The 16,940-nt window shown below is 47.9% G+C and overlaps 1 protein-coding gene across 3 annotated transcripts in view; it reads left to right on the forward strand.

Moving 5' to 3' along the window:
• The window catches only part of GLIS3 (GLIS family zinc finger 3), a 547,835-nt gene that overhangs the window by 77,463 nt on the left and 453,432 nt on the right, over positions 1-16,940 (forward strand). The window lies entirely within an intron of this gene.

Genomic DNA, 16,940 nt, shown 5'->3' on the forward strand with positions numbered 1-16,940 from the left:
AGAAAAGCAGAGGGGGGAAAGACAAGAAATGAGGTTCTAGGGATGGCTGGGCTCCAAGACCATGCAGAGCCTTGCAGGCCCTTTATCTAAGGTGGTTTCCCCTTTATCCAAGAGCTGTGGGAGCCGTTGAAGGATCTGCAAGCAGGAGGCAGGCTTCAAAATTTGCATTTTGCAAAAGGTCACATTGCTTTCGGTGTAGTGACCAAATTGAAGAGAGGCCGGAATGACTGTGGATGAACTACTTAGAAAGCTTCATTTAGAAGTAAGACGGTGAGGGGCTCCTGGGTGGCTCAGTCGGCTCATCCGCCTTCACCTCAGGTCATGATCTCTCTGTGAGTTCGAGCCCTGCATCGGGCTCTGTGCTGACAGCTCGGAGCCTGGAGCCTGTTTCGGATTCTGTGTCTCCTTCTCTCTCTGCCCCTTCCCCGCTCCTGCTCTATCTGTCTCTGTCTCTCAAAGAGGAATAGACGTTAAAAAAAAAAATGTAGAAGTAAGACAGTGAGAGCTCAGAATAGGGTGGAGGTTGTAGTGGCAGTGGTGGTGACGATGGTGACAGTCATGGTGATGGGGGTAACGACAATGGTGCTGGTGGTTCTAGTGTTGCTGATGGCTTTGGTATCAGAAATAGAGCTAAATGGATGCATTTGAGAATACTTAGGAAGTAAACTCTGTAGAATGGAGGGATAGATTTGATAGATGTCTTCGTGGAGAGGGCATCAAGGATAATTGCTAGGTTTTGGCTTGTCAGTCAAGTAGGGATGGAACAGGAAGGAGAACTCAGTAATTCAGTTTGGGGCACACTGAGTTCGAGGTGCTTTTTCAGACTCCACCTCTTTCTCAACTCCTTTCCAGGGATGGTGATCTCACTTTCCCTCTTTGTCGTGTGGATGAGAGCTCACAAACTCAACTTCTTTCTGGGGCCAGGCAGGTAACTGGAGTGAGTAGAGCTGGCTGGGTCAGGAAGATATTCAGGATGGAGAGAGTTTGAGTGACCCGTTGAGAGCATGACCCATAGCGTAGTTGTGACTTGGCTTAACCTACTGGGAGGCCGAGTGGTTTTCAAGAAGAGCCAAAAAAAAGTAACTCATTCAATGCTTGAAAAAAAAAAAAAAAAAAAAAGACTTGTAAGGCCCAGTCCTGTGGATCAAGCACAACCAATCTGGGACCCATGGATAGCTTGTTTATAGAGTTTTGGTTCTAAATCATTAACACAAATTTACTCATCGCATTATTGGTAAAGTACATTTTAAAACAATTATTGGGATTGAAATTTTCTGATAACATAGCATTATGAAGAGCTACTGGCATTTGCCTTTTACCAAAATGTGTGATACACTCAATTTTAGAACATCATTAAAAAAATTTTTTTAACATTTATTTATTTTTGAAAGACAGAGAGAGACAGAGTGTGAGCAGGGGAGGGGTAGAGAGAGAGGGAGACACAGACTCCGAAGCAGGCTCCAGGCTCTGAGCTGTCAGCGTAGAACCTGACGCGGGGCTCGAACCCATGAACCATGAGATCATGACCTGAGCCAAAGTTGGCTGTTTAGCTGACCGAGCCACCCAGGTGCCCCCATTTTTTAATTAAAAAATTTTTCAGGGGCGCCTGGGTGGCTCAGTCGGTTGAGCGTCCGACTTCAGCTCAGGTCACGATCTCGCGGTCTGTGAGTTCAAGCCCCGCGTCGGGCTCTGGGCTGATGGCTCAGAGCCTGGAGCCTGCTTCAGATTCTGTGTCTTCCTCTCTCTCTGCCCCTCCCCCGTTAATGCTCTGTCTCTCTCTCTGTCTCAAAAATAAATAAATGTTAAAAAAAATTTTTAAAAATAAAAATAAAAAAATAAAAAATTTTTCATTTTGAAAAATTTTAAATGCTGAGGAAGATAGTTCAGATAGAATAATGAACTCCCGTATACCTTCACTCAGATTTACTGTTTGTACATCTCTCAAATTTGGAGATCTCTTCCCCCACCACCTGAGCTCCTGCCCCCCATTTCTGAACCTTTCCAGAGTAAGTTGCAGACATCGTGTGACCCTCTAATACCCCAACGTGTATCCCCGAAGTACAGTGATATTCTCTCACACAACCACAATATAGTGATCAAATTCAGGATTGATATGATACTAAGGTCTAATATACAGTCACTATTCAATTCTGTGGCTCTTTTCTGACCCAGAATCCAGTCTGGATCACTCATCGTGTTTGGTCGCCATGTGTATTTAGTCTCCTTCAATCTGGAGCAGCTCCTCGTGTCTTTCATGACATTGATATCTTGGAAGAGTGCAGGCCAGCTGTTTTGTAGAATGCCCCTCGCTGTGAGCTTGCTGGATGGGGTCCTCGCGGTTGGGGTCAGGTTCTGCGTTTTGGGGTCCGCGTGATCGCGGTCAGGCTGCAGTCCGGCGTGTGCATCGTGTCCTCAGTACATCACACTGGGAGACACGTGAGGTCACTTTGATGGTCGAGGGAAGGTTTTGTCTGGCAGGGGTCCCCTCTTTCAGGAACTTATCCCCTCTGTCATCAGCAAGTACTCTGAGGAGACGGTTTGAGACTCTCCAGATAGCCTGTTGACCAACAGACTTTCAGCCGGTAGTTCAGAATCCATTGAAAATTGCCATCTGCATCTGTCATTAGTATGGAAGTTACAGATCTGTGACCTTTTTTAAAACTGACATTTCTTCTGTATTTATTAGAATTCCACCGTAAAGACGAAGAGCTTTCTCTCCCCCATCTCTTTAGTTCCTACTTACATCTTTCTGTATCCCAGTGGGCACCTGGATTCTTTTTGTTTCCCGTGTCTTCTATCCTCTTGTGATGCCAGCATTGCCCACACTTGGCTAGAGGGAGCCCTTCCGGCTGCTTCTGTGCGCCTTGCCTGTCTGCATCGGTTGTTGAGGATGTACTTTCTGCCACGAGATGTTTCTGGCTTTCTTAGTACTTTCCCAGCCCCAGCCCTGTAATCAGCTGTTTACCCAAGGGGCACTGCTTCCTTATAGTGGGGAGCGTATTTAGAAACGAAAATATTTTAGAAACTAAAACTAGGTGTGCGCACCTTTACTGAAATGTCGTTCTGGGTGCTTCCAGGGGACAGAACTAGGAGGCATATGTTCTTTTTTTTTTTTAGGAGGCCTATGTTCTTAAAAATTCAGAGGGTCACACTCCTACTTGCAAATCTAGTCCGGTTCTAGAGGGCCTTCCCTGCCCTTCCCTCATTCTGTCTGTAGGTCGGTCTTCCTTTGCCCACGGTGAGTACCCCTGGCTCCTAACAGCACCAACCTATTTGCTCATTTAAAGCGTACATTTGGAAGCAGTTGAGTTTCCTTCTTCTCCTCCCTTCTTTTCTAGCTGCAGAGGTAACTTATTTTGACATTCTTCCATTTCTGTAGTTTTTTCTAGTTAATTTTCTCACATCATAAGCACGTTCAGGTTTCTCTCAGCATGTCTTCGCAGCGATTTCACCATGTAGAAGTATTATATTAATGTTATGTGTTGTAAATCACACCAAGAAGAGTTCTTGCTTTGATCCAAGCTGAAATGGAGGCTGTTGGTAATAACTTCCATGTGCTTGGCAGCTGGCAGTTTACCCAGGTACTTCTTCGCATTCCTACTTTTCCCATAATGGTTTGAAGTCATTGGGTCCCAGGTGAAATGAACAACAGATAAATAAACCCATATCTTCATGACTGTTTCACGTAGTAGGATTCAAATAAAACCTGCTTCTTTTTTTTTATTAAAATTTTTTTTAATGTTTATTCATTTTGAGAGAGGGAGAGAGGGAGAGAGAGCGAGAGAGCAAGAGCAAGGGAGGGGCAGAGAGAGGGAGACACAGAATCCGAAGCGGGCTCCAGGCTCTGAGCGGTCAGCTCAGAGCTTGATGCGGGGCTCGAACTCATGAACCGTGAGATCATGACCTGAGCCGACCACCCAGGCACCCCTAAAACCTGCTGCTTTTTAAAAAAGATGCATTTAGAACCTATGACTGATTAAAGCAGGTATCAGATAAAAGCATGGATAATCCTCAGTAATAGATAAGCTAAAATGTTTTAAATTCACATAAGCAGTGTTTGCTTTTGTTATTTTGTAGGAATTTTCATATCTTCCTGAGATAGTTTTTTTGTTTGTTTGTTTGTTTGTTTGTTTGTTTTTTTACGTAGTCTCCATGCCCAGTACAGAGCCCAACGTGGGGCTTGAACTCATGACTCAGATCAAGACTTGAGCTGAGATCAAGAGTTGGACACTTAACTGACTGAGCCACCCAGGCACCCCACAGATTGATATTTTAAATGTATGGTTTTTTTAATGTTTATTTTTGAGAGAGAGAGAGAGAGAGAGAGCGAGCATGAACGGGGGTGGGGGGGTGGGGTGGGGACAGAGAGAGATAGTGACACAGAATCTGAAGCGGGCTCCAAGCTCTGAGCTGTCAGCACAGAGCCCGACGCAGGGCTCAAACTCACGAACCGTGTGATCATGACCTGAGCCAAAGTCGGACGCTTAACCGACCGAACCACCCAGGCGCTCCTACAGATTGACATTTTTTAAAGGATATCTTCTTCCTAAATATACAATGAGTTACAAATGCCTTTAGAGCAGTGGTTCTGAAACATGGCCGCAGATACAATCAGTTGGGGAGACTGAGTGAGTGCTGCCCCTCTCACTGATTAGGTCAGCATCTTTAGGGTGGGCATCACTTCTTTTTAACGGTCGAGATGTCAGTGGGCTGCCACTGTGTGGCTGAGAAAAGGCTGCGTCGTTGTGGAGAGAGCAGCTTCAGTCACAGCTAAACACGAGGGAGATTGATTTGGGCCTGATTTCTGATTTAAATACTGATACTTCAAGTAGGCAAGGGTATATTCTGAACTTAACCTAGCAGTTAAAGGCCCTGACTTTTTATTAGCCAGTCGTACTCTCTTTGTTCTAAGAATTACGTGATGTTCGCATTTTCATGTTTCTGAAATTATGTTATGACCTAAAATTAAGGGGTGTGTGTGTGCACAGGCACAGGCTCATTGTAACATTCCAAAGCTGTACCTGGAGCAGGGTTCTTAAAACCCAGTATTCATCAGAAGGACCTGGAGTGCTTGTTACAGATGTGGAATCGTAGGCCAGTTTTGGCCCTTGTGAAAGGACCTGGGTTAACCAGCACCCCACGTGATTCTGAGTCACCAGGTCCTTGGACTTTGCTTTGAGCAGCCATTTTCAAAGTGTGGTCCTCCCCACCCCCTCCACGGTTGTATCAACATCACCTAGGAGCTACTTGCAAATGCTTGTTCCCAGACCCTTCCCTAGACCTGGGGACCAGTAGTCTGTATTTTCACCTGCACCCAGAAATTCTGATGTAGGATAAAGTTTAAGAACCACTGTTTTCAGAAATACTGCTAGTATTCCCATACTTCCTTGATGGTAAGAATCAACTAGCATACTTCTGAAGACACAAAATCTGCAGCACCTGGGTGGCTCAGTCGGTTAAGTGTCCGACTTCAGCTCAGGTGATGATCTCATGGTCCGTGGGTTTGAGCCCCTTGTCAGGCTCTGTGCTGACAGCTCAGAGCCTGGAGCCTGCTTCAGATTCTGTATCTCCCTCTCTCTCTGTGCCCCTCCCCCGCTTGCTCTCTGTCTCTCAAAAAATGAATAAATATTTAAAAAGTTAAAAAAAAAAAAACTCCGAAAAACCTAGGTTCCATCCCAAATCTGTTGAATTACAATTCCAAGGGGGGAACATTCCAAGGGGACACTGGATATTCTGTATATTACCAAGCATCTGAGGCGACTCTTACGTGCAGATAAATTTGGGAAGTAGCAAGGAGGAAAAGCCAAGGCTGTGCCAATTCGCTGTCTTCCATCCCCCATTTAGGAGCTGTCTTTGGGTTTTATGTTCACTGTAAGATTTAAATTTTCTAACAGCCTTATGAAATGGATATTGTTTTCAGACCCATTTTACTGATGAGAAAACTGATATTTGGAGAACTTAAAAAGCACATCTAGGGTCATATCGATAGTAAACCAGAGAGCCGGGACTCGAACCAGGAGCTTGCTGACATCAGAGGTTTGTTCTTAAACTGTTCTAAGATTTGCGTGCAAATCGTCATCCTCATTGTTAAAGTATAGTGCAGCCTTGGTGATAGACACTTGCCCAGAGGCGTTCCTTGCTTCAGAAGTGAAGAATTGCCAGCTGTAATCCCAGCCTAGCTTGGCAGACTCTCTTCCCCACTGTCTCTCACCATGAATTGTCCCCTCCCACAGGGCCACTTGACCCCTCATCCGTGACCTCTCTTTGCTCCCTCCTGCCTTTGCTGTTGTAGTCAGTGTACCTTTACTGATGAGATTTCCCCATCACCTTGTCTTCCAGTCCTCTTAATTACTCTTTCCTTACTTTTACCCCCGAAAGGACCGCCCTTGCTCTTTTCTAACAGTCCCAAACTCAGCCATGCCTCAAGACTCTTGGTCTGATGTCTTCTGGGAAGCGTCCCTGACCACACCAGGCCTCAGTGAGCTCTCCTCTTGGGGACTCACCAGGGTGCTCCTGGAACACATCCTTTATCTGGTCCCCAACGAGGAGTGCCCTGCGTAAGCATCATCATCTTTCGTTTAGATGAAGCAAGTCAAAGGCTCTCAAGGCACGCCTCGGTTTTTGGCTCAACAGTGGGAGCAGCTAAAATATCTGTTGATCTGTAATAAAGCCAATCTAGCTAAACAAAGATCCACAGAAAACGAAGGTGGATGTTAAAAGTGAGAAAGACAAGTAGTGGAACTTAATGGGAGAATCTGTGACACAGTTACACTGACTCACGTGACCAGTTATTGGGTTTGCAAGGGTAGATGAATAAGGATTATCCCTTAGAATTTAGTTTGTAGGACTCCTCCCCTCTCTTCCAAACCCAGAAAAAGCCAGGGAAATCTTGTTTGGTGGGGATGGAGTGACATTGGCATTGGGGGAGCAGGTAGAGGTATAGTATAATCTTTGTAAGGGGGGAATGGCTTTTTTCTTTTTGTTAATTTCATTGTGGTCATCGTTAGAGATGATAATATATTTTCTTTAAAAAATGCAATGGGTAATGCCTATTCTGGTTCCCTTCCAGATGTTAGGGTAGCAAAGCGTTTGGGGGCAATGGCATCCTAAGAGGTGACATGAGACAAAGTCCTGCATTCTGGAGCCTAGACCTGGAGGAACATGTCCAGGTACCTCTGAGCCGGGGGTCAGGACCAACACTAGGGAAAGGGCGCCACCTACTGACCAGCCATAGTCAGACTTTTTCCTACCAGGAACCTCCTGTCGGGTTTGGCTCAGAGGAGGTGTCCAAAGAGGTTGGCCCCGAGGGCCGGGGAAAGTTATCTGCCAGCACCCGCCATGTCTCATGGGGAAGTTCGTGAGGATATAGGCACACAAAGTATGGTATTCCAAGTTTACCTCTTCTATAATAATCTCTATCATGAAAAGAGTTCTCCCTTGAGGAAAAGTTATCAGCAGCCTTGGTGCAGAAAACGAGAGAACTAATATTTGGTTGGTTGAATAGTGTTAGGTAAAGTTATGGTTCTACCACATTGATTTCAAAGACAGCTCTATGGTTGAGGGGTTGACGGAAAAGAGGGGGAAATTTAGGACTTAATTCTGTTTTAGAAGGGTTAGAATCTCTTTAAAGGCTTTTAAAATAGAAATTCATAGACGGGGTGATGGGTATTAAGGAGGGCACTTGTTACGATGAGCACTGCGTATTGTATCTAACTGGTGAATCCCTGAATTCTCCTGAAACCAATATTGCACTGTGTGTTAACTAACTGAAATTTAAATAAAATATTAAAAAAAATAGAAATTTGTTTCATTTAAAAATGAAGCCTTCTCTCTGCCACATTAGTAGTTGGGGCATTGACACCGGGAGAGTGTCATTACATATGCGGTAGCTGCAGGACATTGACTGCAGAGAGAAGACACTGGCAGGTGATAAGCTATTCAGCTTCCGGCTCCTCATCTAGGGGACGGTCGTAGTCGCTTGTCCCCTCCACATTCTGTCGGGTCAGATAGGATTTGTTCCCTTCACCAGGAAAATGCATCGAGGACACATGATGCTAAGTGAGAGAGAGGCCACTTCCTAATCAGGTGAGAGCCAGAACTCGACTCTTGGCCTTCCTCGGTGGAAGGGGTGTCTGAAGGAGAAGACGCTTTGAGGGAGCGAGGGTACAGAGGGATGGGAGAGAGTGGAGGGGCCATGAGGGAGGAGAAGGCAGTGTTCTCCAGCAGCCAGAGGACTTCACAAGCTGCGTGTTGATGCATTGGCTTTTGGGACTTCCTGCTTTCACCCCTAGCACTTAATCCTTAGGGAAATTCCAGCTCTCCGGATGCTGATCAACAAAGTCACATGACACTTAGCTCCCCATTGAGACGTGCTCTCAGGAGGCTTTGACCTAACCAGGAATGAGAGGAAGAGGGTGCGCTTCTCCCGGAGGACTAGGACTCAGCACTTTTGGGGTGCCAGGTGCTGGGCTGCGTGCCTCCCACACGTGAGTTCCTGGATGCTCCCTCCCTCTCAGTGAAGGAGCAACAGCGTCCTCTCAGAACTCGCGGGCTGTCCCGGTGCTGGGAGTGACGGGGCTCAGATCTGAACCCCATTCTGCCTGGACCCAGAATCAGTGATCTTTTCCGGGTGACATTCTAAACCTGTCATGGTGGGATTTCAGAAGTTGCTAGCGGGATTATCTTGGAGCTGGAGGAGCCACAAAGGACCCCAGGACTTACGTCCACCTTAGATTTAAGAGGCTCTCCTGCACTGTGATCGACAAGGATTCCCTCCTTTCTTTCTTCTCCCCCTTTTTTTTTGTTTTGACTAGAGATTTTGTAGCTTCCTCAAGGTTCTAGACCACCTTAAATGGAAACGAAATGTTTACCTGTTGACTTGAGTGTTACCCACATGGGCGTGCGTGTGTCAGTTTTGCATGGAGCAGGGAGGTTGAACCAAGGGTAGGGACACAGGGCTGGAAGATGGAGGTTGTCTGCAGAACACGGGACTGGAAGCCAGGGGTCCTCAGTACTAATTCCGGCTCTGCCATTGATAGCAGCAGCAGCAGCTGATAGTTAGGTGCTTACGATGGGCTGAGACCTTCCAGACCTTTTATACGTATTAATTCACTTAATCTTCATGACCATGGTAGGGATAAGTACTATTATTATTCCCATTTTGCTGCTAAGAAAATTGAGGCACATAGTGGTTACGTGTCTTTCCCCAGGTCACACCAGCTAATAAATGATAGGAAGTTGGCTTAGCCTCAGGCAGTCTGGTTTACTACATTAACTATTACATAATGCTGTCTCTACCTTGTGTCAGTTAACCTTTCCGGGCTTTGGTTTTCCCCGTTGAGAAGTTCATGGGTGTTTGTTTGTTTGTTTGTTTGTTTAATAAATATTGAGCTCTAAGCTTGTGTAGGACATTACAGATCAGGTAGAGATGGGAAGGACCATGCGCACAGACTCCTTCCCCACCTCCCTCCACCCCCCCAGCCTACTCACACCCAGCGCAAAATGCAAAGGAGAGGGGGTCCAGGAAAGACTGCGGGAGAGGCTGGCTTTGGAACTTGATCTTAAGGCCGGGTACTGGTCCAGAAAGGGCATCACAGGCAGAAGTAATTGGGCAGGGGACACTGACAGAGGGAGGGAGCGAGGCCTACGGTTAAGGAGTCACGTCCAGGACCCTTCATATCTGAAGTAGTATGTAAGTCACCTTTGTGCTGGGGACTGAACAGTGGCCAGATGCCACAGACTTGGGACAGGCAGGATGGTGGGGGTGAAGGAGAGAGGAGGTGGGTGCGGAGAGTGGAAAGTTTAAGTGAGAGGGTGACAGTGGCTGGCAAAGGAGGACAATTTGGTTGCTGACTTCTTCAACCTCAGATTCCTGTGGACTCTGTAGGCAGACGAGTTTGACCAGAGTTAGTGGATTTATTTGGTTGAAGGTCAGAATAATGATCTTTAGAGGAAGATGATGATGACAGTGACGTGCCAGGCACCCTCCCCTACCCCCCCCCACCCATGTTGTTTCTTATCAGCACAAGACTACTCCACATTGTGTGACTTTCATCTTAGAGGATTTTTTCCTTCCGCGAAGAGGCAGACTCGCATAGTGCAGACTCTGAAGTCCGAAGACGAAGCTCAGGAGAGGAGCTACTGACTAGTTTGACAAGGAATTTCATCTTGCTGGGCCTCGGTGTGTGCATGTGTTAAGTGGGGACAGCACTGCCCACCCCATAGGGCTGTCGTGGGGATGAAGTGAGTTAATATAGATAAAGTGCCTGGCCTGAGTGAGCGCGTAGGAAACGCGGGCTGTTCCTGATGAGTAAACGGAGCAGTGGAGAATTGGGCCGGCGGGCTGAGGATGCACAGCTGGGAGAGCTGGGGTTCAAATTCAGGCCCTCCTGGCTCCAAGGCCTCCGTACTGCCCCTGGGCTGTGTTGGGGTGCGAGCGGGCGCTCTCGGAGGTGAGCAGGAAGGGAAGAGGGTTGTGGGAACAGCATATGCAGGTGGCAGGAGGAAGAAGAATTCCAGAAGCCACAAGGAGACATTTGGGGGAAGGACGGGATTAGAGAGCTTCAAAAAAATCTTTTCTGGTTTTCTGATTGTTCAATTAGAACGGCCTCACTCTAAAACCTAAAATGTCTAGAGCTAATTTCCTGTGATCTGTGGTCTAGCCATCTTCCCTCTTCCCGCCAGCCAGCCCGCCCTTGCTAGTAGACTTTGGAGAAATAAAAGCAAACAGGACATTAGAGGATCATAGAGAGCAGAGGAGATGGCCGCAAAGAGCAGAGGTGCTTGATAAGGCCAGAGGCAGGAGGGTCAGGGCCTCCTTGGCGTTGGGCCGGGCAGAGGGCAGGTGTCAGGGGCCTGGTAGGAGTCGTTAACAAGGTTTGGAGCGAATCTGCTGTGGGAGGGAGGGGGAGTGGACAGAGCTCCAGAACCCGGGGGCTGGGGCAGAGAGTTACGGGGGCAGGAAACTTTGTTGTGCTGTGGATGCCCTTGGGAGTCTGATGAGCTTAGGGACCTCTTCTCAGAATAAGGTGCCCAAAATAAAAGACGTGGGATTAACAGAAGGTAGACACTTTTATCTCCAGACCCTTTGGAATTCGGAACTCCTGTAAAGGCACTTCCAGCTTTAGGAAGTGGCTCTTCTGTGGAGACTCCGTCCTTAGAAGCTGTCTAAATCCTCTAAAGCTTGTGAACCCCAAAGATGTACCCAGAATTCTGAAGGAGTCAGTTCTCTAGCTTCAGACTGTGGCTTTAGACTTCTCTTCAGGTGGTTTGGAATCCTGAAGCATAGAGAAGTTATGTAAAACATCAACATCACCACCCCCATTTGCTTATTTCAGAAGGATGTTGGCAGAGTGAAAAGTACTTTGGAGACTTTATGTGCTGATGAAGTCCTCATAGTGTTAAAAAAAGAAATTCCACTGAGACCCCAGGGGCGAGCAGCCCTGGGTTATTGACTCATTACAGGAGGTTCTTGGTACGTTCCACAGGCTTGCAAGATGGCGGATGTGCTTTCCTATGGGGCTGGATCGTTCCCCTCACCCCCCATGTGAGCATATTTGGGGTTTAAATTTACAAGTAAAATTCAGAAAATCACCACGGGCTCTTTTTGGACAAGGCAGAAGGCAGGATGGCCCAGGGCAGATTTGTTGGGGCACATACACTAGAAAAATGAGTTTTGGAGATTTTCTCTCTCAACCATTTAATCAGAAACTGGCCGAGCCTGCCTGTGAAGTCATCGTTAATACAGCAGAGGAAGATTTTCCCATCAAATAATCCCATTTACTGTTCACTTACGATTGTGTACTTTTTCCCAGGTCACAGGAGTGTGTCTATAGGAAAAGAGCTTTTCCACTCCTTGCTACCAAGAGGTTTTCTGCTCCTAGATACAAAATCATCATCCCAACTACATCCATTGTTGGAAACAGTATTTTGGGTTGGCCCTGTGTAATGTGAAATGAAGAGAGAAAGCATGTAGCTGAATCCCGATATGGAAATCCAGACTTGAAAACATTCTCTGATGGTTTGGCATCCGTGGGATAAATTGGTCATAGTTCTCAACAACTCAGATCAAAGCCAAATGCTGTTTGCATTCAGACAGTGATTCAGGGACCATGTCTTATTTGGTTTCTTTGAAAATAGAGCACAGACATTTTTTCATACCTTTGAGAGAAATCTTTTGGCCGCCAAATTTGCGCCTTGTAAATGTTATTGTACCCTAATACAAAGTTTTTACATCTTGTCTCAAATGTCTCTTTCGGAGTTATTCCACCATCCCCGGAGCCGAGTGGCTTGTTGCAGTGAAGGTCTCCTGATGTAATGTGAAGAGAAAAAATATAGGCCAACTGGTAAAGATAAAAAAGACATGCGAGTAAATAAAACACATATGGACAGTCTACTTGCAGAGCTAAAATGTATATGAATGTGTATGCAAATCAGCCATCCAAACAGAGATCTAGGCCGGGCCAGCCCTAGGCTCCGTTACCGAGTGGCCAAGTCTGTTCTCTGTGGCCTCTCTTTGCCCCTTACCTGGATATTTTCCCCAGCACCTCCACCCCTGTTCTTTCTCAGTCTTCTTTTCCATCCTTCTGAACCTGTTAGAGAAGTAGAAATGCCCTGGTTTCAGGACCCAGCTCAGGACCCCTCCTGATGCCTTGCAGTCCCTTGCTCTCCGGCTCTCTCTTCAACCATGTACGTCCCCTGTCCCTCTCCTGCGGGCGGCACTCATCCAGGAGGAGCCTAAGGCTAGGTGAGAACGATTTAGGTGACCCTTCTTCGATAAAAATTGTTAGCCAGTTCTTGATGTTAATGAACAGATTATATGTTTTGAAAATGATTTTCCAACGTTGTTTTGTCCACTTAACAGACCTTATTCAGTTTCTGTTGTGCAGAGTGCAGTGGCTTTGGTGTCATGGGAACCATAGGAGGGCCCAGATGTTAGTGGAGAGGGCAGGGGTCATGCACACAGAGTGACGGTTCAGAGATGAAGTAAGCTGATTTTATTTTCTCCGAGGCGTATTTCACGCACTCAGTGGAGCAGACACTGTTCTAGGGGTTCCTCAAATATCAACTCACTCAGTCTTCAAAACAAGGCTCTAATTCTGTTCCCATGTCCGTTCCTCTTCTGCAGACGGAGAGAGAGGCGCAGAGGGTGACGTCCCCAGGGTCGCCTGGCCAGTAAGTGTGGAGCCAGGACTGAATCTCGGCAGTTTGGCCCCAGCATCTACGTCCTTAAAGCAGCTTGATGTGGCATCTTCAGCTTTAGGACGAGTGTCAAATGCAGGCCCCAGACGGGGTCTGATTTGAGGGTAGGATCCACTCCCGGTGAGCTGGGGAGGGCAGAGAGGGCTCTGGGACAGAGCCCCTTCACCCTGGCTACCCATCATGGTCACTGGGAAGTTAGAGTCCCGATGCCCGGATCTCATCCAGGCCATTACATCAGAATGTCGGGGAGGAGGCCTGGCCAGGTTCGTGAAGGGCACTCCCGGGCATCTGAAGGGCAGCCATCGTGAGAGGCCAGTGCAGGGAGGAGGAGCTCCACGTGGACCCCCGGAGTGGGCCGGAGCTCTGGAAGGCCGAGGCGAGGGTGACCAGGTGCTCGGTGGGGTGGGAGGAGGCAGAGAACAAGGTCCCCCCCCCCCCCCCCCCCGCTCCTTACTCTTTCCCTCTTCTCCACCGCGAGGCTCTGGGGCTTCCTTCTTTCTCCTCATTGTCCTCCTTTTTCTTCTCTTTTGTTTCCTAACTCCTCTTTCCTCCTCTCCTCCTCTCCTGTCAACCCTTTACTTTCTCCTTTCCTGCCTCCCCCTGCTGTTCTCTTAGTTCCTCCTTCTCCTGCCCACCTCTGCCTTCCACTTCATTGCCTTTTGGTCATTTCACTTGACCTCACCCCTCTTCCCACGGGAAGGTGGGCAGAGGCAGAGACGTGGCTTCGGGTGAATCTCCATGCTCATTTGCGGTGCTCCAGGGGGCACAGAGGGAAGGCCTGGGATGTGTAGACCCAGTTCCCAAATAGTACATTTCACGTTTTATCCTGGCCAGGGCCGTATCCCCTGGGGACCTTGAGCTGGTGGCGCCTGGCCCTGGGGCTGCTGGGAGAGAGGAGAGCTCGGAAGGTGGTTTTGTTTTCTGTTGACGCTGAGACAGATCACCCTCAACAGAGTGGCTTAAATGACCGGATTCACATCTCACGTTTCTGTAAGATACAAGTCTGACACGGGTGTCGGTGAGGCTGAGGTCACACGGTGGCAGACTGCTTTCCTTCTGGAGGTTCCAAGGAAGACTCTGTTGCATCGCCTTTTCCAGCCTCCATTGGCTGCCCGAGGTCCTTGGCTTGTGGGTCCTCCCTCCATCTTCAAAGCTAGTAACACGGCATCTCCCTGGCCCTTCCGCGGTTGCACCCAAGTCACTTTCTCGGATTCTCTTCTTCTGCCTCCCTCTTCCACTTTTCAGGACTCTTGTGGTTACGTTGGACCCACTTGGATACTCCGGACTTACCTATTTTAAAGTCATTTTATTAACAACTTCACTTCCATCTGGAGCTTAATTCCCTTTTGCCCTCTAAGCTGACATATTCACAGATTCCAGGGATCAGGATACGGGCATTGTTTTGCAGTGGGGGGATGGATATTATCCTCCCTACAATAGAAAGCCTCACAGAGCAGAAGAAGTGGACAGTCAGGGTCATTCAGTGTAGACATAAGAACAGAGGTTTGAGGACTTGGGAGAGTGTTCAAGGCAGGTTTTGAGGACCTATAGGAGTTTAGCATCACTTGGAAGTGTCACATAACTGGCCGTGACCCATTCCGTTTGTACAGCACATTTTATTTGTAAGTTTTACGTATAATTGTGCTTACCACATATCTCATCAAAATGTCTTCCAATAAAGCGGGACTCTGTGGGGGCAGTAGAGTGTTGTGGCCAAGAGCACGTGCCCTGGAGCCATAGGGAGCTGCGTTCTAGTCCCACCACCGCCACTTACTAGACTGAGATCCATGAGGATCGAATGAGATCAAGAGTCTCAAGTACTTTACCTCCGCCCCTGGCACATAGTAAGCTTCTGGTAACTATGAGCTATTATTATTGCCATAATTAAGCTGTGTCTTAAGCTTACGGCTCATAACTTGCCACTCACCACTTTCTCCTTAATGACCACTTCTTGCTGGAAGGAAAACGAAAGCAGCGGAGGAAGAACATTTCTGACCTATGCAACCAGCTGAGATAGCATCTCATTATCAAGCTCAGCCTGTCTAACTGCTGGCCCCGAAATTCAGTCTAGAATCTAAGGACTCTCTGCTCCCACCGCTCACACCAGTAGCCCCAAATGGCATCTGTGGCTGAGTTTGAAATGACATTTGGTTACAAAACACAAGACGGCAAAGCATGGGGGCCGGGGGAAGGCGGTGTTCCAGGCTGAACCGAAACCTTCTAAGGTGATTAATAACAACAGCAATAACAGAAATGAGTGGGACTCAGAGATGCCTGGGAAGTCACTTCTATGCAAATCTGTCTTACTTCTAAACGTCATTCCAGGAAAATCTTGACTCTGTTTTATCTGGGAGTGAGATGAAACCCAACTTCAACAGGAACCTGGGAATGCACACACTTCCTACGAGGTGCTGAGTTCTGGGGCTGCATTTGTTAACCAGTAAGAGGACACGTAGAAATGGCCTGGTTTTCAAGTTGTCTGACAACCAAGTGGATTAGCTACTCTATCTGACCTCCAGAGGTTGACCAGCTGGTCTGAAAGGGGGCATTGTGTAATTACTGGGGAAGTGGAATGTCTCTCGTTTAATATTATACTGACCAAATGGTAGGAGGATCTTGAAAGGAACATGAGCCGTCATGTTAATTTTTTTAAATTACCAGGCTAAAATGGTATCACAAAAACTATTTATGACGGGTGGCGAGCCCCTTTAAGTTTGTCTTGCTTGTCTTTGCGTCCTCTGCGGTACCGTGAACACCTCGGTTGCTTCTGGAAGTTGTTGGCAGCTATTTGTTTGAAAAAAATAAAAGGGATCTGCTGGCTCCCACAAATGAAACCGTGCAGATGTCAGAGATGGAGATCAGGTAGGGTTCCATCGGAGCTCTGGGTCTGTTTTCCACTACCTTCTCCACCCTGCCTTCACAAAGTATCACCTTCCTTGGCAGGCTGAGAGGAAAACAGCTTCGTTTCTGTTTGTCCACAACCCATAGAAGAGGAGAGCCCCTTTCCAGTGGCTCCCTAGAAAGAGGAGAAGCCACATTCCTCAGAAGCTACCAAAGAACTATCCTCTCTTGAGAACGTCTCATTGGCCCAGACTGGGTCATCCGCCCATCCCTGAACCCACCCCTGCAGCCAGGACTTTCTTCTTCCCATCGTATTGGCTCAAATTAGGAACCAGTCTCTGGCCAGGGGAATGCCTGATTGGCTTAGGTCTGAATTTATGAGCCGTACAGTTTGGCCAGCGGGGAGAGATTTCTCTCAGAGTCGTGAAGCCCGTTCCTGGAGCCGGGTCTAGGGGAGTTTCTGTGCTGCATCCTCTATCAGGAGAGGAAGCCCCCGACGGGGGGTGCGTGCTGGCCAGTAGCGCAATTCCCAGTCAGTCTGTGCAGGAACTCAGGGAGCAGAACCGAGGTCCTCAGTGGTTCGGGAACCAGCCCACGCTCTCCCAGGAAGGGGTAGAGTTAGCATTTCTGGGCTTGCTGATTCCAGAGTCCACCCCGCTTCCGGCACACCACCCTGCCTGAGTGAATGAACGGTCTGGTGGGAGCGGGCGTCCCGCACCGGAAGAATAGTAGCTTAATGGTCATCGCCCTGAAGCCTGGGCATTCCCCTAGGAGCCGGGTGACGCCGGAAGGGTAGGTCACCCACCGGTCTCTGCCTCTGTTTCCTCATTTGCACAATGGGAATTGTGCTGCCTCGTACCTCACTGGGGTGTGGTGAGGGTCAGGGAAGGAATGCAGAC

The sequence above is a fragment of the Felis catus genome, chromosome D4 (assembly GCF_018350175.1).
Source record: "Felis catus isolate Fca126 chromosome D4, F.catus_Fca126_mat1.0, whole genome shotgun sequence".
Lineage (NCBI taxonomy): Eukaryota > Metazoa > Chordata > Mammalia > Carnivora > Felidae > Felis > Felis catus.